The 12,727-nt window shown below is 44.7% G+C and overlaps 1 protein-coding gene and 1 non-coding gene across 6 annotated transcripts in view; both read left to right on the forward strand.

Annotated features, from left to right (window-relative positions):
• Nucleotides 1-3,644: 3,644 nt before the first annotated feature.
• CREBRF (CREB3 regulatory factor) overlaps nucleotides 3,645-12,727 on the forward strand; it is a 45,559-nt gene continuing 36,476 nt past the window's right edge. For 3 of the 5 annotated variants that reach the window (XM_037057784.1, XM_037057781.1, XM_037057782.1), the window contains exon 1: nucleotides 3,645-3,814. The gene's annotated coding sequence lies outside the window, so the exon portion shown is untranslated. The remainder of the gene's footprint in view (nucleotides 3,815-12,727) is intronic. The other 2 variants (XM_037057787.1, XM_037057788.1) reach the window with 2 other exon arrangements.
• LOC118995076 (U6 spliceosomal RNA) lies at nucleotides 7,876-7,979 on the forward strand. The gene has a single exon (XR_005068196.1). It is a non-coding gene; the product is annotated as a U6 spliceosomal RNA (small nuclear RNA).

Below are 12,727 nucleotides of genomic sequence, written 5' to 3' on the forward strand. Positions count from 1 at the left end.
AATAACACCAAGCAATGCATGCATTAAGGGCTCAGTTGTATGGTAGAGGAAAGGAGACAATGAGAGCAGATAACGGTAGCAACAGATTCATTTCATAAGGGATTTGGGATCTCGAGTCAAAGAGGAGGAGGAATAGGGTTTGGATGTTAATCTGTACATTCAGACCACAAGTAGTTACTAAGCTCTCGTCTCACAGCCCACCTGGTTCTGGGTATGGAGAGTGAGGAATCGGGTTAACAAGTAAGTGATAGAGTAGGGGAGGGCATTTGGGACCGAACTTGGTGCTTTCTGAGAGACGTAAGAAACCGAAGCTCACAACTGTCTCATAAGGAACACTATCCTCGAGATGCTAAGGCAATGGGAAGCAGTGATGTTTCTTTTTCCCGAAATTCCCCTCCTCACACATCTAGAAGAGACGAACGAGGGATGGGTTCCCACGGCCAAGCATCTGTCAGCATGTCTTCGATTCACCCTCAGCAAAGCTCCAGTCTGCTCAGGGGGGAAAAAAAACAAAAACCAAAAAACTCAGTTTTTACGAGTATCAGGACACAGCTTTTCCTGGAGATCTTCCAGCTTTGAGTGGATTGATCTCAGTTCTGAAGCTGTTAAATCTTAACAGGTCCAGCAGGGTCTGGGAAGAAATCACTGAGATGCAAAAAAAGAGGATGCTCATTTAGAGGACGTGTATGTGAATAGCAGGCAGGGCCCAAAGGTGCTGGGATGAAGACGACCACCCATAAAGTTCACACTTTGGGTCATTAAAAAAGTTAGGACCTGTGGCAACTGCTCTAATTATTTTCAGGAGCTCAGTGTTCAGGTTAGAAGGGTTGTAGAGAAGAGTCAGTTCCGGTCCAGATTCCTGCTGGTGAAGAAACCAGGAGAGAGAGGGCCAGCCCTCAACCTGCATCTCGTAGTGGGTCGAGCTCAGATTGAGGTCTTGGGTCCAAGAACAATGTTCCAAATACATTGAGGTTTAAAGTGGGTGAAATGTCTGTGTGTACAAAGAATACCCCTGGAAGGGTACACAGAGTATGGGTAACTGTGGTTGCTTCTGGAAAGGGGCACGTGGGTGGGAGGGACATTTAATAGTCACTGAATACCTTCTCAAACCTTCTGAATTTAGTGGTATATATGTGTTGCCAAATCAAAAAGGAAATTATTTTTAATAATTCACTGGAGTCCTAGGTATTGCTTTGTTTCCCCCATCGTCTCATGTTTGTGTAAAACATTTTCCTGCCTCAGGAAGTGAGTCCTCCCAGTATGTAGACGATTCTGTAGGAGCAAGGTCAAGCACTTTGGAAGTGTGGATGGCGCCTGGTCACTACTTTGTGGCTAAAACAAGAAGAGCCTCCTGAACCTCAAGCCAATGCTCTTCCAGAGGCTGCACTTCCTGCCAACTTCGACTGTGACACAATCTGGCAGGAAAAGCCCCAGAGAAACACAAATCAATGAGCCATCAGTGATTTCATTCACTTCAGAGCAGGATATAGCCATTAACAAACACCTTGGTGGGAAGGTCTCTGTTAGCCAAAATTCTTGCCCTTTCCAAGACAACGGAAGATGCAAAGGCAGGAATCCAATGTAATTCACTAGTAAGCGCCCTCAGGAATGCGCTAGCAGAGCTGCTCCTTGACCCCAAGGGACTGTTGCCCTGTAGAAGCGGCGAAACTGCCTGTGTCCAGAGGGCTGTGTGAAAATGGAATAGCTAACCATTTGCTGGAGTTTTTCCAAAAACCGTATTACAAGAGAGGATAGTGTGTGATGTATTTCAAGGAGATTTAATGCATGGATCTCAGTGAATGAGTGAGAGGACGTGGTTCCAACTTCCCAAGCTAGTGTTTCAGTTGGGGTTTCAGCTGAAACTCCAGTTGATATAGAAAATTAGAATGAATACAATGCTACTTTCTGTGCAGTAGGGAAAATCCTCATTCCTTCATTGGGTTTTGAGGTCCTTTGGCATTTTGAAAGACACAGAGGTGAGATGAACTTTCCACTTAGGTTTCTACATATACCTTCCCATTAATATTGTGTACAAAAGTATTATTTTAGTGGCTGTTGAACTGCTAAAGTCTAGAGTTATCCTTATGGCTATTCAGTCCACGGTAGATCTCCTAAATGATGTCCTTGTAAAAAAAAAATCTAGTAATACTACTATTCATTCACTGCTATTTGCTGAGCACTCTAAGTGCTTTACATGAATTTTTTCACTCAGTTTTCACATCCATGAGATGCTTACATAAGAGCCTCATGGAGATCAAATAATTTGTGTTGGGTCACACACGGTAGAGCAAGCATTCAAATCCAGGTTGTTCAGTGTTTAAGGACTGCCTCCCTGTCAGGCAGGACACATAGAAGGTAAACAGCACAGCTAGTCCCTGCCCTCTTGAAGCTTGTGATCTATAAAAGTCTTTCTGATTCCAAGGTCCATACTTTTGACATTGACATTATACTTCTTCCCTAGACCTGTGCAAAGAGGAGCCACATTTTCAAAGGCAATTACTTCTAAGAGAAAACTGGCATCCAGATGGACTCTGGCCAGGCATTTCTGCTCCCTCATCCTCAATTCTGTATGCTTACTAAAATCAGATTTCTGTTCTGTGCTCAAAAGATAAATTCTGAGACCTTAAGAAGTATAAAGAGCAGCCCTGGCTGGTGTAGCTCAGTGGATTGAGCGCGGGCCTGCGAACCACACGATCGCGGTTTGATTCCCAGTCAGGGTACATGCCTGGGTTGCGGGCCAGTTCCCAGCGGGGGACTCATGGGAGGCAACCGTACATTGATGTTTCTCTCCTTCTCTCCTTCCTTTCCTCTCTAATGATAAATAAATAAAATCTTTTTAAAAAAAAAAAAAAAAAAGAAGTATAAAGAGCACTCTGGAAGCACAGGCTATGATAGCTGGGTCATTTACTAGGTCCCTGACCTTTCTGAGCTTTAATTTCCCATTCTGAAAATTGGTCTATTACCATTGCGTGTGCTTGTAAGGATAATGAAATGAGGTGATAAGCCCATCCCAGAACACACGTTCAATAATAAAGCAACGCTGTTGTTATTGATAGAATTAGGGAGCACAAGAAAACCTCAAGCCCATGTGTTACGGAGGTTTGAAGTTGTGTACAGGTTTTCTCTCTTAAAAATGCACACAATCTGATCCCTGCGTCTGGGGCATACGTGCGCAATGAATATTCGTTGAGTGAATGAGCGAAAGAATAACGGCAACGTCAGTCTCTGCGAACTAAGACGTTCAGATGAATAGACCATTCATAAAAACAAAGTCGATACAATCTCTCAAATTAAAATACCCTCTGTTCCCGCAGACCCCTTCAAGTTTCAGTGAACTTAAACTGAAAATGGGCACGCCAACACTTCAGACCCTATCGCGTAGTTGTGAGATTAGAGACAACGCTGGGGTACGGGAAAGCCTTTGTAAACGAACAAACTCCACAACCTGAGTGCGGCTGGATAACTGAGAAGCCCCTCGCCCACGCTGCACTGGCAGGCGCTGAGCCCCCGCTCCGCCCCCTCTTCCGGGTTTTTCCCGGCAACCCGCCCCTCAGGCGTCACGTGATAGGGGTGCCCTGCCAAGCCGAGCTCCTGATTGGTGGGGCCGCAGAACGCCTCGTGATTGGCCCGAAGCTGGCGGGCCCCCGCCTCCCTCCACCTCCTCGCCGCGGCCCACGTGAGGGGGGCGAGTCACGCGATTTCCGGGAACCCGTCAGGAAGGACATAAACAAAACAAACCCGAGGCAGCATGGAGAGGGGCCGCGGCCCCTGCAGCAGAACCGGACCCAGTCCCTGAGCCGCCCCACAAGCACAGGTGAGCGCCGCTGGCTGCAGCCCGGAGCCCGCAGGGGCCTGGGCTGGAGGACAAGCCGGCTGGGGGGCGGAGGAGGGCCCGCTGGCCTAGGAGGCAGCAGCGCCGGAGCTCTGGGCCGGGCCGGCGCGGGGCGGGGGCCGGGACCAGGGCAGAGTCTGGGGGCACGCGGGCCGCAGGCTGCCGCCTGCCGGTCACGGGGGCTCCGGCCTCCCCTCCCCCACCCCTTGCCCCAGACGGTTATATAAAAGCGCGGGGCGGCGGTAGAAGGGGCCCACGGGCGGGAAGCAGGCTAGGTCTGGGGTGGGCAGTGCCGGGCGTCCGCCCTGCCGGGCTGCCCGGCCCTTCGCCGCCGCCTGGGAGTCCGGGGCCGTAGCTGCCGGCAACCGGCCTGTCAGAGAAGCGAGCGGGTGGGAGGGGCCGGGGAAGGGAGGGGAGGCAAGGCTGGCGGGGGAGGAGGAGGAGAGAGAGAGGGGCGTGTGAGGAAGGGCCGGGGCCAAGAAGGTTGTAACTGGGCTGGCATGAGTCGAGGAGGCGCTGGCTGGGGCTGGGGGGGTACAGACAGGGGTGCCTCGGGGGTAGCCGCTCCCCCTTTCCGTCCCCGCCCCAGCGACAGGCAAGAGGGGCCTCCCTCCGGGGATTTGTTTATATGTCTTCTCAAAGCAGCTTGAAGAGGATCGGGGGCGGAGCCCTCGGCTGGAGTGGCAGGCCATGCTGTCCAATGGAGGAGGCGGATGGAGGCAGCATAGCCAATGGACCTGGGGGGGGCGGTGTACGGGTTTCCCAATTTGTTCGGTTGTGTCGGGGGTGGGACGGGTGTTGCGGCCATGTTAGATGGGAGGGGACCGGTGGTGGTGGGTCACTGAGAGGGGAGGAGACAGGGCAAAGGGCGAGGGAGCCGGGCTGGGGGCGTTTCGGGTGTCCGAAGGGGAGTCCGATCGGACCAGGAAGTAGCTCAGGGGAGCTACTGACCCCGACCCGCCGCTCTCCCCACCCGAGCAGAGGAGGCAGGGAAGTACCGAGGGTAGTCCAGCCGTCCCGGGGGGTGGTTCCTGGGACTAGAAGGAGCCCAGTCTCTGCATTCTCCCTCTTTCTCGGCCCTAGGCTTCCTGACAAATCCAGCCGCCAAACCCTGCAGTGGCCCTTCTTTAACCCAAGAAAGCAAACCTTTCGCTGTTTCTGAGCGGGCTTGAGCCTTAAGACTACCTTAAGAAGATACTTGGGTAAACTAGCGGTCTGAATTTCTGCATCAGGCCTCAGGTAGAGGCTGGCAGGGAGAAGGAAGTTCTGCTTTTCTGGATTTTTCACAGAGAAGACCAGGACTAGAAAAGCAAAGAGAGTTAAGGACTCCGCGGGGTTTCCATTTTCTCATCAGGCCACCCGCTAAAAGATCAGGCCCTCTCATGCTTACTCCTTCTCACATTGGTAGCTTCCGTAAATGAACTTAAGGAGAAAACTGAGCTTTGAGAAAAGTCTTTAGATTTGAAGGTTCTTTAGGATTTTGTCTTGGGAATATCCTTCAGGTGAGAAATAGGATCAAGATCTGACTTAATTCTTTTAAAATAGCAGAAATTAAGACTTCTGTGTAAATCTTGTCGTCTGTGGTAAACTCGATTGTACTTTTAAATATTTTCCCCCATTGTCTTTTAATCCAGAATAGCCAGGAGAAACGCCAGAGATGAAGGGGGAAATGCAATGCATAACTACAAAATCACTAATTTTACTTTGTTTCATGATTATATTGCCATCATATTGGCCTTACGAAATGCTTAATTTAGCTTTATGTTAACATAAACTTACGACCTGTGGCTACATCGGTATCGTCAAGGATACCAGGTTGTAGACGCATCTTTGGTTAAGCACTTAGGAGTGGTAGTAACACGCCTTAGATACACCATGCAGGGCTATTCAAGAGTTGACCATATTCGGGAATTTGCATTATTTCCCATTTTGTTAACTGAAGGAAAAGAATAATTGGTAAATAAATGGTTTGTCGACTTATGTATGAGTTTGACTCAGTTCTGTTAGGAATGATATGTAAAAATACCTCATTTGATAGACTTCAGTTGTTAAATATAACTAACAGCAAGTAAAAATACTAGCTTGTTTTTTCTCTTATTCAAAGAATGGCAAGTATATCCAACATGACTAAGTTGGGTGTAATTTTTTTATATGACTGATACAAGCAACTTTGGGATGTTTTAGGCTAGTAAGCATAGAAGAGACTGGATACATCCAGAAGAGATTTTGGGTGCTTCACTTACCATCCCAGTCTCTGTCTGTCATGGCAGGTGAAACAGACTTTTACAAAGACTATGTCCTACTCTAGTTTACCAAGTTTATGGAGTGTGGGTTCTTGGATGCCATTGTAAGGAGTGTAGGAGTAACTAGTATGGTTCCTATAGGTGCTTAACTAAGTACAAGTGTCAATAAGTGCATTGAACTTGTATGTTGATTTTAATGTGGCACAGTTTTTAAAAGATTGAGAGACCTAAATTAACCATTTGCTTTTGAAGTTTAGTTTTTAATTAAGATGGACAATTATGTGATGACTTTGAATGAGTCAGCAGAGGTTGTTTTGTGTGGGTTTCCATTTGAATGCATTGGGGAAGATTTCTCTTTCACTCTATTTAGTAGTTCATGTTCCAGGGTAGATGGACTTTTAGGCTATGCATACATTTTTCAGATCATCGGTTCTGATGATGCTAATAAAGGAGTAAATACTCAGGCATTGTGTGCCATATGGTTTCTGTCACAACGATTCAACTCTATACTGTAGCATGAAAAGAGCCATAGACCGTGTGTTTGGGGCTGTATTCCAATAAAACTTTAGTTACAAGAACAGCCTGGGGTCAAAGGCTATAATTTGTCAGCCTGTGTTTCAAGACATTAGTCACTGGGCTCTGAGAACTTAGATGTTCAGATATCGCAGAATGTATGAACATGCCCTTGTGCTAGTATTTGAGCACTTGTATAATGTACGTATCTCCTGCCGTGAAGGATTTTTCGAATTAGAGCACAGGACTCAGTGGTCTGTATTTCTTACTTCATTGCAAATAGATGTTTTCCTGGAAAAAAATTTAAACAGATGTTGGAATATCAGTTCTACTTAAGAAGTGCATTCTGATTGAGAAAACTTTGGCTTTAAGATATGATACCTAAGAACCTCCGTGTATGCAAGGGCACAGTCCAGCCGAGGTTTAAAAGTGCATTCAGCATGTCATTTCTTACACGACCATGTATAGCCGTTTTAAGAGGTGTTAGTCAAGTAACTAGTCAACACACTTAGCTCTCATCTATATATATGTCATACAGTTACATTTAGAAGCCATATTGATGATGCCAGTTCCTGCGATGTTTGTAGATTTACCCGAATAGGGTAGGATACTTTTTTAAACAAGACTCAAAGAGATTACAGCTTGCCGCCCCTCCCATTCTCCGGAACTTGTCCAGTGGTGCTAAGTGCCCACTGGAGCAAGATCCATAGGCAGATACTTACTTTTTTCCTCGGGTAGCTCTCCGCTTTGCTTGAATGTGATACTTTGCCAGTTTTGTTGATAGGAATTGGGCTTCTGGATTATAGGTGCAAATCTGAGAGTGTAGAGAGAAGAATATATTGATTGACCTTTTAAAACTTTCATTTTGTGGTCTGTAACCTTACTTCTAGTTAACCTCTTATTTGGCTGGGTGACTGGATAATGTAGTTATTTAATTTGTAATGGTAGGGGTTAATGATGTTCTGTATCTCACAGATACTGGGCAGTTGTTTATTGTTGTCTACTCAAGCTCTTATACTTAGAATATGCTAATATTGGGGCTGCACATACTTCAGGCTGATTGGAACCACCTCTCAAATCTGGATTCGATTCTCCTAGCTTACTGCCTCTCAGTACTAATCTCTATAGCACTAGCCCCTGTCTACAATAGTTCTCTACCCATTCAACGGTGGACTCAGAGTCAGAGTCCTCATCCTCTTTCTGTATCCCTGGTGCCTGACACTGTGCCTGACAATGTTTAGTGCTCCTGAACTGTTTAAATAAACAATACTAAAAACTGCTTATCTGGTGCTCGCTTCAGCAGCACATGTACTCAGATTGGAATGATACAGAGATTAGTGCGGCCCCTGCACAAGGATGACATGCAGATTCGTGAAATGCTCCATATTTTTTTAAAAAAGGAACAAAAAAACCCCAAAACAAACTGCTTATCTGGGAGGTAATGAAAGTCAGTCTATTAGTAGAGACATTAGGCTTTTCTTGGTTGGAGAGGAGGAATTAATCACCATCTGCTCAAATATTCACTAAAAAGCCTTTATTTAAAAATTGGCCATTCTTTTAAGAAAGTCTTATGTAGAAGCTATTTTGATGATATCTAAAAATCCCTTGGATTCTTTTGTTATTTTTTTCCCAGAATAATTCTGTTAGTTAAATTTGTTGAATACTTCTTCCAGGTACAATAAACCTTGTCCTTTGGATTTGTCTTTAACCCTGCATACTAGACCTGTGGGTGTTTGGCAAATGTGAGCGGAATCTCCTTTCTTAGTGGTTTGAGATAATTGTTCATCTCTATACCAGGGACCCTTTTGTGGGGAAAGCACTGTAAAATCATTCTTGCTGATAATTCTGATTCACTCCGGTGGCAAGGGCCAGACTTGGGGAGAAAGTGACGCAGGTGACTTCAATGGTACTTTGTGAATGCAGTACCATCCCATTCCATCTCCAGCGAAGCCTGGTTTGCTTTTTCCCCAGTTCATGACCTTTTTTCCCCAAAGTCTGTATTGGAACTCTTTTCTCTAAACAGCTTTCTAAACTAGTCATCTCCCTGCTAATTCACAGCAACTCTGATCGTGCTATCATTCTGTCCTTTTAACACCAAAACCACTTTTACATCTTTTGTTACAAAGTCGTGTTGTCACTTACTTATCTTTGGGTATTGTTAACTTTAAATTCCCGGTGAAAACTTCATGAGCTTGCTGACTTTTTCTCCTGCTCCACTTTTCAGATTCTTGTTGTACAAGGTCTTGTCTGTGAGAGTTTAAGGACTCTTACTTTATAGAGGAAGTTCCTCCTTTGACTGCTATGTGCTATTCCTGATGCAGTTTGCTTTGTTCTCTATTATGTGTTTGCTATTCACTGAGAAATTTAAAGCATTACAGAAATCAACCTTCAGTAAAGGTGGGGCAGTGCCCTGGCCAGTTAGCTCAGCTGGTTAAAGGTTAGAGCGTTGTCTAGATAAGCCAAGGATGTGGGTTCCATCTCCGTAAGGGCACATAAAGCAACAAATTGATGTTTCTCTTTCTCTCTGGCCCTTTCTCTCTCTCAAATCAATTTTTAAAAAAGGTAGGGCAGATGTGCTCTTGGTCAAATGATTCATGTAGAATCCCTTGAAACAGCAAGGCTTATAGCATTTTACTTGTGTTGGTAAGAGGAAGGACTTTACTTTTTAAAAATTAGTTTATTTATATTTAGACAGGGGAGAAGGGAGGCAGAAAGAGAGAGAGAGAAACCTGGATGTGAAAAGAGAAACATCGATTGGTTGCCTCTTGTGCGTGCCCCAACTAGGGACTGAACCCGCAACCCAGGCATGTGCCCTGACCAGGAATGAACGGGCAACTCTTCGCGCTGAGCCAACTGAGCCACACTGGTTAGGGCACTTTACATTTTTGAACTGCTTTTTAGCAGGGTTTTTGTTCTTCTTACTGAATCCTTTGTTGGAGTTGCCTGTGGACGAGGAGAAGAGACAGATATTGCAGTTCAACATTAAGATAATATTTAGAACAGCGTGTTCTGAAAATAAGGAAGAGGGACTACTAACAGTGCATAGGAAAGTTGGAGAGGCTTCACAGGAAAGGCAGTATTGGAACTGGGTTTTGAAGACCAGTGAAGGAAGCGTTCCTGTCCAGCCAAGGAGTGTCACTGGTGCGCAGACTGCGTGGGCCGGGGTTGGGTAGGAGCAGGCTCCGGCTGAGGCAGGTGTGGAAGAACTTAGAGAAGAACTTGCTTGTCTCCTCTTGTCCCCGAGTTCTGCCGGGCCTGCTGTCAGGGCTCTCTTCTCTGTAGGTCTGGCTTTTGGTTGGTCGGTCTCTTTTTCCCTAGTTTTTAGTTTTACTTTTAGTCCCTCATCAAGGTCCCACGCACCTCCCTTTCTCTCTTCTAATCTGTGGGTATCAGGGTCCATTTGATTCTTACCCAGTGTGTCTGTTGTCTTCATTTCACCCCCTCGCCTCTCTCTATTCCTACCTTTATATCCTTTGGGTTTTCCTCTCTTTTTGACTTTTCCTTTTGCTTTATTTAAAAACAAAAGAAAATAGCCCTGGCTGGTGTAGCTCAGTGGATTGAGCGGGGGCCTGTGAACCACAAGATTGCGGTTCGATTCCCAGTCAGGGCACATGCCTGGGTTGCAGGCCAGTTCCCAGCAGGGGACTCACAGGAGGCAACCATACATTGATATTTCTTTCCCTCTCTCCTTCCCTTCCTCTCTAAAGATAAATAAATAAAAAATTTTTTAAAAAAGAAAAATTATTTTATACCATTTGCTTATTTTTCATATGAACAGTAATGTATGTCTGAATTGATTCCCTCTTGGGAAATTTTGTAAGATCAACTCGTCTTTGATACCTATGTGAGTACTCAATATTCATCTCATTGAATTTCCTTTTATGAAACATTTTCCTTTGTATTCACTTCTAGGCTGCAGTGCAGAGTGTGACTACTTATCTCGTGAGTTTCCTACTTCTTTTTTTTTTTTTAAGATTTTATTTATTTATCTTTAGAGGGGAAGGAGAGAGGGAGAGAAACATCAATGTATGGTTGCCTTTTGTGCGTCCCCTGCTGGGAGTTGGCCGGCAGGGAACTGGACTACAACCCAGGCATATGCCCTGACTGGGAATCGAACCGCAATCCTCTGGTTCGCAGGCCCGCACTCAATCCACTGAGCTACACCAGCCAGGGCTCGTGAGTTTCCTACTTCTTTTGCACCTTAAAATTGTTCTGCGATGAGATCCAATTCAAATCTCACCTTTTCCTGAAGCTGTCCTAAACTTTCCTAGGTGGAGATACAGTACTCTCTTTTGTAGTTTTATAGTATTTTGTAGAGACCTCTTTTTAAACTCAGTTTTATTGAGGTTCAGTTTACATAAAATTCGCTCGATTTTTAGTTTCGGCAAATTCGTGCAGTCATCCAGTCACCCCTGCGGTCGTGCTGTGGGACATGTCCCTCAGCGCAAAAAGCTCCTTCGTGCCCCTTCACCCCTGACCACAAGTACTGATTTACCGTCTTTCTCTCCAGTTGTGTCTTCTCTGGAATTTTATGTAAATGCGGCCAAGAATGTGTTGTCTTTTGCTTCTGACTTCTTTTACTTAACAAGATGCCTTTACTTAACACGATGGATATTTGAGTTGCTTCCAGATTGTAGGCTGCTGTGAATGGAACTGTGGTAAATGTTCGTGTGTAGACTTTTAAATACTTCTTTTAACATTAATTACCTTTTGTTTGGAAGGCAAGTTGCAGAATGGTTAAGAGTGCAAGTCCTGGAGTTAGCTGTACTATTCACAAATACATTGTGGTTTTCAGACTTTCTCAGCTTTGATTCATCATCTACAGGATGGTGGTACTGGGTGGCGATTGGAGCAGTGGGAGAGCGCAGGCCGGTTAAAGGGGTAACTCTGACTTCAGGGCACGTACTTCAGCTCGAGTGATCTTGTCGGGACTGTGTACCCATTGTTGATCAGATCTAATGACCACCCCCAAGACAGTGACATTCGATAATAGGACTTAGAAATTCTATATGAAATTTCCAGTTTAAGTGCTGGCAGTTAAAATTTAATTTTTAAAAAGATTTTATTTCTTTTGAGACAGAGGGGAAAGAGAGAGAAACAGAGGGAGAGAAACATCAATGTGTGGTTGCCTTTTGCACACATAGAACTAGGGGTCTGGCCCATAACCTAGGCATGTGCCTTGACTGGGAATCAAACCAGAAACCCTTTGGTCCGCAGGCTGGCACTCAGTCCTCTGAGCCACACCAGCCAAGGCTGAAATTTAATTTTTTAGCAGCACTAATGTGCAGCTTAAACAAAACCCATGTGTGGCTGCCGGACAGTTTGAGTCGTTTTTTTGTTAAATCTTCAGCTAATTTTTGTCTTTTGTTTAAAAATGTCCATATTCCTATTAGAGTGAACTTGAACTTGTTAGGACTATGTCATCTTTATTTTATAAATTAGCATAATAATTTCCTGGCTATCCAAACTCCTAACTTAAAAATTAATGAATTACTACAAATGAATTTTATTCTTTTACTAGATTGGAGAAATATAAGAATTCTGAGTGTCCGATGGGAGGGTGTGGGACCAAGTTCTTGTCACACTTTGTACTTCTCTGATAGCTGCTGATTCTGTTCGAAGTTGTTGTCTTATAGCAGTTGGGATAGTCAGCTTCCTTGTCTGGCTTACTCAGAACCCTGTTGAGACAAGTATGACGTAGATTAAGCTTCTTGTTTATTAGAAACCGTTTAAGATGTTACGGATATAAAGATAAATTTTATATAAGTCCATTCCCTCAAGTTGCCCAGAATTTCTGGTGAAGCCAGTATATCTCAGTATAAAAAAAGTTAAACAGTATGTCATTGTTTGAACAGTAAGAACAAGAATCTCTCTGAAGAAGTCCTTTCCCCTTGTAATATATCTGCCAGTTCTTTATTGTGTGTAGAGATGACTTCTTTGCAGCTTTTTGAATTACTTTGTAAACGCGAAGATCTTGCGCTGATTAAACCAGCATAATTGACTTTCACCCTCGTAAAGCTGGGACAAGGGTGTTAAATGACCCGTGTTGCCTCTGTGTCGCTTATTCACCCTTGTTCCAGGTAGTTGGATTTTTGTGATAATAAGTTGCAGAATTTAGATAATCTGGGATTCTAAGTTG

Source organism: Sturnira hondurensis, unplaced genomic scaffold, assembly GCF_014824575.4.
Source record: "Sturnira hondurensis isolate 20B ecotype Veracruz unplaced genomic scaffold, ASM1482457v3 Scaffold0009733, whole genome shotgun sequence".
In the NCBI taxonomy this organism is placed as follows: domain Eukaryota; kingdom Metazoa; phylum Chordata; class Mammalia; order Chiroptera; family Phyllostomidae; genus Sturnira; species Sturnira hondurensis.